The sequence below is a fragment of the Cyphomyrmex costatus genome, unplaced genomic scaffold (assembly GCF_001594065.2).
Source record: "Cyphomyrmex costatus isolate MS0001 unplaced genomic scaffold, Ccosl1.0 scaffold1751, whole genome shotgun sequence".
NCBI classification, from domain to species: domain Eukaryota; kingdom Metazoa; phylum Arthropoda; class Insecta; order Hymenoptera; family Formicidae; genus Cyphomyrmex; species Cyphomyrmex costatus.
Window position 1 is genome coordinate 16736 of NW_017275771.1, and position 11546 is coordinate 28281.

Genomic DNA, 11546 nt, shown 5'->3' on the forward strand with positions numbered 1-11546 from the left:
TGTACTTAATAAACAGAATATAAAAGTTATTCAGCCGAAACCGAAATCTCAACTCTGCGTCTCGTCTAGTAGTACATGAATATCCGAGGAGTTGCTAAGACTGTCGCTGCCAATAGTGTGGCCCCCGTCCTAAGCATTTTTTCGGAGCATTCACAAATTATAGAGGACTGTGTTGTGACTGTCGCTGCCAATGGCGTGGCCCCAGTCTTAGACATTTTTCTCGAAATTAGATAATTTCTTTCGCGTTGCTTCCATGCCTTCAAAAGGTGGACGAAGAGAAAAAGAGAAGAGATTAAGGTTCCAGATCAAAACAGCCTTTAATAAAAATCACGATCCTTTTCCTTATTTCGAAAAACTAGCGCGTCTACTAAACCATAATAAACCATTAGATCCATCTCCCGAACGCAAATATATCCTCAGCCTATTAGAAATTAACCTCACCTTTCCCAATTATAAAACCATCCGAAAAGGCGATCCACGCAGGCTCGCCTACAAACTTCGCGAACTCTTTGGGACCGGGTTCAAAGTCACCCTTCCTAAAAACTATCCTACCCTTCCTCCTGAACATTCCTAATCGCACATCCTGACCTCCAATCCCAGAGTAAATTGCTTAAATGCATTGACCCAAAAATAGGAGAGAATTTCTAAAACCACGACGTTCCGTAACACCATTTACACTCCTAATTGGTCCATATATTCGACTTTTCCCGATTTCCGCAATACCGAATATAAATACTCCCCATCCTCGTTTGAACTATTTCCTGCAATATTATAGCTCTGCGCTTACAAAATAAGATAGAATAAACATATTATATGAACCTTGGTGCTGACCAAGGACGAAAGTGAAAGTCCTAGTCAAAGATAAAAAAAAGTTAAAGGAAGCTGAGGCTGGCGTCACATTGAGCGGTTCGTGCGTAAGCGGATTAGTAGATCACCAATCACAGAATCGCTCTGTTAGAGCTGCTTGCAAAATTTGTAAACAGATCTAACAGAACGATTCTGTGATTGACAATCCGCTAATCCTAGAGAATCTCTAGTAGAGAGAATCGCCAATTTGGTCACATGACCAATTACGTGATTGGTTGAAGGAAATGAGCAGATTTGGGCATCTTGACACCAATGCATTACGTCAGAACACATGGCGGCCCCATCATTCGCGATGAAATATTTATGTCTCGATTAAATGGTCCGGAGTCCGGGAACGCTGTCGGGGTACACGAACACGAAGACTGCCACTGTTGGGGTCAGTCTGCCACGCTCTAAATCTCTTCGTATAAGGTTAGTGATCGTTGATCGACTCTAGACACAAACTTCAATACCTAAATGTACATCTCTTATGTAATAAAAGTTTACTTATGATTTTTGCCAATAAACACTTTAATATTTCGTCAAATTTATAACAAATTTAAATAATATTAAAACATAATTACTAACACGATCAACTAGAATCGATCAACGATCACTAACCTTATACGACGAGATTTAGAACGTGGCAGACTGACCCTAGCAGTGGCAGCTCTTCGTTTTCGTGTACCCCGACGGCGTTCCCGGACCTCGGACCATTTAATCGGGACGTAAATATTTCATCGCGAACGATGGGGCCACCTAGAGTCCTAGATATCAGAGAAGCGCAACCAATGTTCCGCGTCCTGATTAGCTGACTGTCAGCCAATCATGATATTCATTCAGTGGTATTAAAAATGGCTGACTAATAGACGATTGGTGGATTTCATATTTCGTCTGCAAACGACGCCATTCTTAATACTTTTCTTAGTAATTTTGCGATACTGACTTAAGCCGGTTGCGCTTCTCTGATATCTAGGACTCTAGGGCCACCATGTGTTCTGACGTCATGCATTGGTGTCGAGATGAACAAATCTGCTCATTTCCTCCAGCCAATCACGTAATTGGTTACGTGATCAAGTTGGCGATTCTCTCTACTAGAGGTTCTCTAGCTAATCCGCTTATGCATGAATCGCTCCATGTGACTCCAGCTTAATGCCAGCTGCACACCAGCGCGATGTTCGTCGCGCGCGACATGCGATATCCTATGAGCGTTTAGGTTTAGAATGAGAACAACGGTAAAGCTGTATGTACGCTTATTGGATACCGTGCGTCGCGCGCGACAAACATCGCGCTGGTGTGCAGCTGGCATAAGAATGGATATAACGTCACCTAGCGCTTTAAGGCCGGTATTCATAGTCAGTTCTTATATTCAAGACCTTCTTAAGTTCAGTCTTGAGGAGTTACGAATCAATCAGAGGGCCGCTTTAGCATCTTAAGACATTACTTAAGGCAGTCTTGAAATAAGAACCACGGAGGTAAAGGAGAGAACATAGGTCCGGGGGGTTGAAGCCATGGCGGGGAAGAGGGGTAAGCCATCAGCCATCTTGTTCGGCGACATTAGTGCTGCTATCTAATGCATAGAAGCGATACTCACTACTGGAAACAATAATCTGAACAAGTGGTAAGTGGCTAATGTTTATACCACGGAGGTTTATACCGTACGTTTAGGCCCCGACCTATACGATAAGTGTCCTTGTTTAATCTATATGTTAAACAAGGACACCTATTGTATAGGTCGGGACTAAGCATATGGTATAAATATTATTAGATAAAAATGCCATTGTGTATATTAAAAAATTGTTGCAATAGAACCTTCCAAAAATCAGATAAATAGAAAGGAATCGAGATAAAACAGAAAATAACTTTTCACATGTGTAAGTACAACAATAATAATGTAAGTTCTTTATAATGGAATTTAAGAAAAATTTAACAAAACCAAACATAGTCTTGTTACAACAAACGATTATAGCTTAATATATATATATTCGTATTGTAAAATAGTAAAATCTCATTTATAAATATACTTATAAGTTTATTTAACATATAGATTAAATAAAGACACTTCGGTATAAACCTTCGTGGTATAAACATAGCCACTTACCACTTGTTCAGATTATTGTTTCCAGTAGTTAGTATCGCTTCTATGCATTAGATAGCAGCACTAATGTCGCCGAACAAGATGGCTGAAAAGGCTTACCCCTCTTCCCCGCCATGGCTTCAATCCCCTCGCCCATAATACAGGCTTATGCTCTCTCCTTTACCTCCGTGATAAGAACCGACTATAAATACCGGCCTAAGACAGGGAGCACAGACTTTTGCGTAACGCATAACATGTAAAGCATACGAAAATTTACCAATCAAAGCTCTTCGTTTCCTTCTTTTCCATGAAATAAAGAACTCTGATTGGTTAAATTTCTTTAACCATATGTATTATACGTTAGGCAAGAGTCTGTACTCCCCGCTTAATACTTACCCACTTAAAACAAGGTTGTGGACTGAGCTTAAGTAAAAGTAAGACCTTGCACACAATGGAGAAACAGGAATAGGTATTAATTTTAACCTATTAGAAATCGTGTATTCCGGTGTAATTCGTATCTGATAGATTAAAAAAATAATATCTGCTCCTGTTCTTCCATTGTGCGCAGGGTCTAAGTAGAGTAAAATTCTTCTTAACATTAAAAATAGTGTGGCAGTACTAAGGATTTATAACTATTGTAATAAAATAGGCAACTGTGAAACTTAGAAGAAATATTATTATTCGCCGTTGATCCCATGGTCGATATTAGCCAATTATCCTGAAGTTTTAACCTCTTTAACTGCTATCCAAAGGACCTACTACTCTGTGACTCTCGTGCCGGAATTTCTTCCTCGGTATATTACACTGCATAAATGTATACATAAAGAAAATAATGTAATCACATTTTACGACTTTATAAGAGAAATGTGGTTAAATAATTTTCTTTATGCATATGTTTACGCAGCTTTGCAAAGTGTGAATATACTTTAATACGTTACGTATAAGAAAAGGTATCAATCAAAGGATGCATCCAAAAGTTCTTGTTGCATCACTCATCTAAGGACGGGTCCACACCTTGACGGAAAATGGAAAAGCAGTAACCAATCAGAACTCACGCTGGTAGTCGACTTTCTGTTAATTTTGTACTACTTACTAGCAACGCGAATTCTGATTGGCTACTACTTTTCCGCTTTTCCGTCAAGGTGTGAATCCAGCCTAAGGTTGGAGTCACATTGAGCGGAAATTACAACGGAACAGAACAGTGAAACCAATTAGAACTCTACAATCATTCCGCTGCTTTACTTTCTACGATTGTGATTGGTCTCGCTGTTCCGTTCCGCTGTAGATTTCCGCTCAATGTGACTCCAGCCCAAGGCCAGGTTCATACCTTGACGGAAAAACGGAAAGCGGAAAAGCAGTAGCCAATCAGGTAATCGACTTTCTGTTAGTTTTGTACTATTTACTACTAGCGCGAGTTCTAATCGATTAACTGCTCTTCCGCTTTCCGTTTTTCTGTCAAGGTGTGAACCTGGCCTAAGACGTTGCGTCTTAAGTCGCAGCACACACTTTTGCATAACGCATAATGCATGGCGCATAAGAGAACCCGTAAAATGAAAAATTATTGCTTGTAATTCCAGAGTACCAATCTGTTAATGACTCGGAAAAAGAACATGGCGGCCTGCTCTCAAAAGACTTCTGATGGGTGGAATAAATAGTTGTAAATTTTTGTTCGAGTAAGCAAAATTCAGAAATTATACTGCCTTCAATAATTGCCACGTTTAATGACCTTGTGGTAATAAATTTTATGACAGCAGGTAACAAAAGTATTACAGACGAATAATAAGATTAGATTAGCATGAAATAAGGATTCACCGTATTTTCAGTAGTTCTATATACGCAAAATTATATCGAAATGCCCTTTTTTTGCATGATCCTCAATTCCACAAATCGAGTCTTGTCCAGGTTAATGTGAATATTTAATTAATCATAGAAACACTATTACGTTTTGCGTTAGCAGTTTAAGAATTATATCACTCATTATGTAAAATATTTTATCTATACCATAATGACACTTATTTCACACTTGCATCTTGAATTAATATTGATTTTTCATATTGTATATTACGTCAAATAGTCAATAAACTATTTAACCGTATAGTTTCTTTGTACTTTGAGAACTTTTTGTTTTTGATTTTAGATTTACGTAATATTTATTCATTTCGCAGTCCCAAGGGGAAAGAGACAATCAAAATAATGCCAATTTGACGTCATATTGACATTATTTTGATTGTTTCTTTCTCCTTACGGTTGTAACGGTTTGTAATCAATGAACTACTCGCAGAAAATACATTGCAGCAAGTTATCCAAGTAATATATATTAGTGCTATAACTGAATTTATATGTTAATCTTAAAACTTAAAGAACAAGTAACAATGTTTAATTAATTTCAGAAGATTTTCTATATAAGAAGGTATTTCTGAATTTTGCTTACTCGAACAAAAATTTACAACTATTTATTCCACCCATCAGAAGTCTTTTGAGAGCAGGCCGCCATGTTCTTTTTCCGAGTCATTAACAGATTGGTACTCTGGAATTACAAGCAATAATTTTTCATTTTACGGGCTAGTATAAATTTCAAAACGAATCTCAATAATCGACTTTTATATTTTGTGCACTAAGAATAACATATTGCAGTTATTTTCTAGAAAACTGTAATATGCAAATTGTAGTCTGTTTTACTTATATGTATGTATGTTAATTTTGAATTTGCACCTTGAATGATTTACTTTTCGTGAACATACATAATGTATGTTCACTTTGAACTGGCACATCTAGTAATATATCAGTTACTTTTCGTGGTAATGTATTATATTAGATAATATCATTTAAAATATTAAAGGTTTAAATTATTAGGTTACATTATTAGATAATCATTTTAATTTAGAAAGGTTCAAATTTTTGGGGTTAATTTTCAAAGGTTGAAATTTATTGGGTTTTTTATTTTGTGGTTAGGTAATCGTTTTAATTTAGATTTTACTTATATGTAGATATGTTAATTTTGAATTTGCACCTTGAATAAACTATCATTTACTTTTCGTGGTACATATTCAACATAGAAAATATACATAATATATGTTCACTTTGAACTGGCACATTTAGTAATATATCAGTTACTTTTCGTGGTAATATATTATGTTAGATAATATAATTTAAAGATTTTATATTATTAAGTTACATTATTAGATCTAGTAATATATCAGTTACTTTTCGTGGTAATGTATTATATTAGATAATATCATTTAAAGTATTAAAGGTTTAAATTATTAGGTTACATTATTAGATAATCATTTTAATTTAGAATGGTACAAATTTTTGGGGTCAATTTTCAAAGGATGATATTCATTGGGTTTTTTATTTTGTGGTTAGATAATCGTTTTAATTTTGATAGGTTCAATTTTTGTAGTTTTCATTTACTTTTCGTGGTACATAACATAGAAAATAACATAATGTATATTCATGTTTAAAAAGATTCAAATTTTTGGGGTTAATTTCAAAGGTTTAAATTTTTTGGGTTTTTTAATTTGCGAGATTTACTTTTCGTGGTACATAACATAGAAAATAACATAATTATATTCATGTTTAGAAAGATTCAAATTTTTGGGGTTAATTTCAAAGGTTTAAATTTGTTGGGTTTTCTAATTTGCGAGGATCTATTTTTGAACATGGCTTGACCTTTTCATTTTAATGATATGTTAGGATTAATAATATATCAGTTACTTTTCGTGGTTAATATATTATTATTAGATAATCATTTAAAAGAAATAGAAAAATGCCTAATCGAGTCTTGTACACAGGATGTTAATGTGTGTTGATACGATTTATTGAAAATATAAAATTTTTCTTACGTTTCGATCCTCGGTTTGGATCCTTATCAGAGAACTTCTAATATAGAATACACATTGTGCTACCTAGAACACTTTATATTAAAATGTACCACGAAAAGTAAATGATAGATTATTCAAGATGCAAATTCAAAATGAACATACCTACATATAAGTCAAACAGATTACAATAAAAATATTACAGTGTTCTAGAAAATAACTGCAACATACATAAAGTATATTTTCTATGTTGAATATGTACCACGAAAAGTAACTAATAGATCATTCAAGGTGCAAATTCAAAATGAACATACATACATATAAGTAAAACAGATTACAATTTGCATATTACAGTTTTCTAAAAAATTTCCGCAATATGTTATCAGCCAAAAGTTGCATTTTCCTTCTCACCGCTCCGCGTGCAGTCGAAATGTCCCATGACAGTCGAATGTTATTGTTCTGCGCACGGTGCGGTGAGGTGAGGGGAACAGCGAAAGCTAGACGAAGGCGATTCGAAAATCAGCTGAAAGTTGCATTTGCCCAACCCTCCCCTCCTCATCTCACCACGTGCAGTCCAAATGCTCCACGATGATCGAATGTCATTGTTCTACGCGCGGAGCGGTGAGGTGAGGGGGATAGCGAAAGCGAGGCGGAGGCGTATTAATTAACGTGTCGACTTCGGACAATATATTTTTATTTATTGTGATATCGTAGGTATATCTTCGGTGCATTATATTATTACATTATCATATTAATTAAACGATTCGTGCTGTTCAAATCACATTTCAAAGCGATAAAATACTAATTGGTTAGATTTCACTGTTTTAAATAATTTAAAGTCAAATTACTATAGCCTATAAAAAACTATTTAAAAAATGAAGGACTGAGTACCAGTTATGTAATTAACTCTTTAAATTTAATTCTGTAAAGGATTAAACGTTCTTTACCACTTTCATTTTTAAAAAATTAAGTTATTTAAAACAGATGTTTTAATAAAAATGGTAATTTTTATTTTAAATAAGTTTTCAAAGCTTATTTAATGTTTTTTATACCAGTCAACAGTCGGGAGTATTTAAAATAATTTTATTATTTAAAATATATATTACAAATATGTATATATGTATTTAATATGTATTAAATATGTGGTGAGGGGTACAGCGGAAAGCGGAGGCGATTCGAAAATCGGCCGAAAGTTACGTACACTTTTTGTATATTCACTTTGTACTAGCCACTTTAATTAATAATCAGTTACTTTTCGTGGTAATATATTAACAATTTAACTCGTGATAGTACTGCGATAGTTTTAAATATATGTACGTCATATCGGTCAGCAGTCGGTAGTATTTAAAATAATAATTTTATTTAATATGTATTTAAATGATGACTGCACGGTTTATCGGTGAGCCTGGCGCGGGGGGGACGTGCGACTCGCATTCGCCCTTCCATTTGATGTGTTGTTTTGATAACAATCCCCAAGGCTGCTTTCACTAACCGTCTAATATTGACACGTCAGATTTATAACAACATATTAATTTTTTTTCGTTAACGCGATTGCATATTATAAAACAAAAAAGTCAAAATTATTAAATAAATGAAAAACGGTAATTTTTCCTGGTAATATATTATGCGCGGTGCGTTGATGTGAGAGGGACAGCGAAATATAGACGGAGGCGATTCGAAAATCAACCAAATGTTGCATTGTCCCCCTCACCGCTCTGCGGGTAGTCGAAATGTCCCATGACAGTCGAATACAATTTACGTATGTCCACTTTGTATTGGCAACTTTAATAATTAATAATCAGTTACTTTTCGTGGTAATATATTACAATTTAATAATTAAAACAAGGTGAAGGACAATGAGAGTCAATTCGTAAGTACATAAAAATTATAATGTGAATTTCTAAAGAAAAAGAATACAATAAAATACTTAGCCGCTTTAGACACAATTAAAAATTAGAATATCGTTCAATATATAATAACTAGAAGTAAATGATTAACCAAAAGTTGCACTGTCCCCCTCAACGCTCCGCGTGCAGTCAAAATGTCTCATGACAGTCGATTGGTTTAAATATCATACCAGTTAGCAGTCGGGAGTATTTAAAATAATTTTATTTAAAATATATACGTATTTAATGAGATGAGGGGTGCAGGGGAAAGCGGAGGCGATTCGAAAATCGGCCGAAAGTTACATACACTTTACGTATGTTCATTTTGTACTAGCAACTATAATTATTAATCAGTTACTTTTCGTGGTAATATATTAATACTATTTAACTCTTGATAGTTCTGCGACAGTTTTAAATATGCGTCATATCGGTCAGCAGTCAGTAGAACTTAAAACAATAACATATTTAAATGATAACAGCACGGTTTATTATCGGTGAGCCGGGTGAGGGGGTGACGTGCGACTCGTGTCCGCCCTTGCACATCAAAACAATCCCCAAGGCTGCTTTCACTAACCGTGTAATATTAACGCGTCAATTTTACATATTTATTCTTTATTCGTCAAACGCAATCGCATATATAAAATAAAATTATTAAATAAATGTAAAACAGTTGCTTTTCATAGTAATATATTATGTGCGGTGCGGTGTTGTGAGAGAGACAGCGAAAGCTAGACGTAGACGATTCGAGAATCAACCGAAGGATGCACTGTCCCCCTCACATCACCCCTCCGCGTGCAGTCCAAATGCCCAATGACGACCGAATGGCATTGATCCGTGCACGATGCAGTGTGGTAAGGGGGACAGCGAAAGCTAGAAGCAAATGATTCGAAAATCAACCGAAAGTTGCACTGCCCCCCCCCCCACCGCTCCGCGTGCAGTCAAAATCATAACAGTTGAATGGTTTAAATATCATACCAGTCAGCATTCGGAAGTTTTTAAAATAATTTTATTTAAAACATGTATTTCAAATATATATATGGAGGGGCGAGTGGAGGAGGTCCGGTGGGTCGAAGATGGTAAAGTAGTGAGTGGAAGGTGAGAGAGGATGTCAAAAAGTTGTAATAACGAAAAAAGTGAAAATACGGCGAAAGAGAGGAGCGGCGGGGGTGGGTGGTGGTGTCAGGGGAAGGGGCGGAGGCAGGATGTCCGGTGGACCGAAGATGGTGGTGTTGCGAGTGAAAGGTGAGAGAGAATGTTAATAAGTTGTAAAACGAAAAAGAGTGAATTACAGCGGAAGAGAGGGGTGGCGGGGGTTGGTGGTGGTGGAGAGGGGGAGGCAAGTAGTGGAGGTCCGGTGGGCCGATGATGGTGAAGGTGCGAGTGAAAGGTGAGAGAGGATGTCAAAAAGTTGTTAAAACGAAAAAGAGTGAATTACAGCGGAAGAGAGGGGTGGCGGGGGTTGGTGGTGGTGGAGGGGGGGAGGCAAGTGGTGGAGGTCCGGTGGGCCGATGATGGGGGAGGTGCGAGTGAAAGGTGAGAGAGGAAGTCAAAAAGTTGTAAAACGAAAAAGAGTGAATTACAGCGGAAGAGAGGGGTGGCGGGGGTTGGTGGTGGTGGAGGGGGGGAGGCAAGTGGTGGAGGTCCGGTGGGCCGATGATGGTGAAGGTGCGAGTGAAAGGTGAGAGAGGAAGTCAAAAAGTTGTAATAACGAAAAAGAGTGAATTACAGTGGAAGAGAGGGGTGGCGGGGGTTGTTGGTGGGGGGAGGGGGAGGGGCGAGTGGAGAAGGTCCGGTGGGCCAAAGATGGTGGAGGTGCGAGTGAAAGGTGAGAGAGGATGTTGAAAAGTTTAAAAATGCGGACAGAGAAGAAGAAGGAGGAGGAGAAGAAGGAGACGTTTCTTAATTTTTCATTAAAATCACCACTTTTTGACCGCTTATATCTCCAGAACGGCTTGACCGATTTAAAATTTTTTTGGCTCAAATTACTCGTGGCGATGCCGCCTTTCAGGACATATGACGTTCGATTCAAAATTTTTTATATTTTAATAGTTATGCACCTCCCAAAAATGGACTTTGGTGGCTCGGGATAAGAGACTTGTAGCGTTCACAGTTTTTTTGAACATGGCCGGAGACGCTACCGCGTCTCCTGATCAACAAATCATAATCCTTTTTTTCCTCCCACTTGACAGAAGAAAAGCATTTTGATCGGTTGATTCTCTTATGCGTTATGCAAAAGTGGGTGCTGCGGTCTTTAGTTCGGTTGTTTGTTTTTTTCATATTTTTGATATGCTTAAGCCCATTCTACATTGGTCGTATCGTAGCATCGTAAGCGTCGTGAAACTTTAAATTGACACATCGGATTGGCTGTTGCAACAAATTTGTGACCTGCGACGCCTACGATACGACTAATGCTGTATGGGCTTAAAGCCCATTCTACATTGGTCATATCGTAGCATCGTAAGCGTCGTGAGACTTCTAATTGACACATCGGATTGGCTGTTGCAACAAATTTGTGACCTGCGACGCCTACGATACGACCAATGTAGAGTGGGCTTTATATTAGCGGCGTGACGACGTCGTGGACGCAGACGCCCGGTGTTTTCGCTATTTTCGCGGGTTATTGTATCATTCTTGAAGACTTCGTTAGGCCGGAATCAGACTACGCATTGAAAATTGAGATTGAAGATTGAAAATTAAAATTTGACCAATGAGGATAAAGAAATTCTAACTCCTATTATTTTGATTAGCCAAAATTCAATCTTTTAATCTTCAATCTCAATCTTCTATGCGTAGTTTGATTCCGGCCTTACTCACTGCCAAGTGCGGCATTTTCGTTACTGGCCGTATCGACTCAGTTCCAGTTGAGTGCCATTCATTGAAGTTAGTTAAAGAACGCATCCAGAAACACCATCGCTT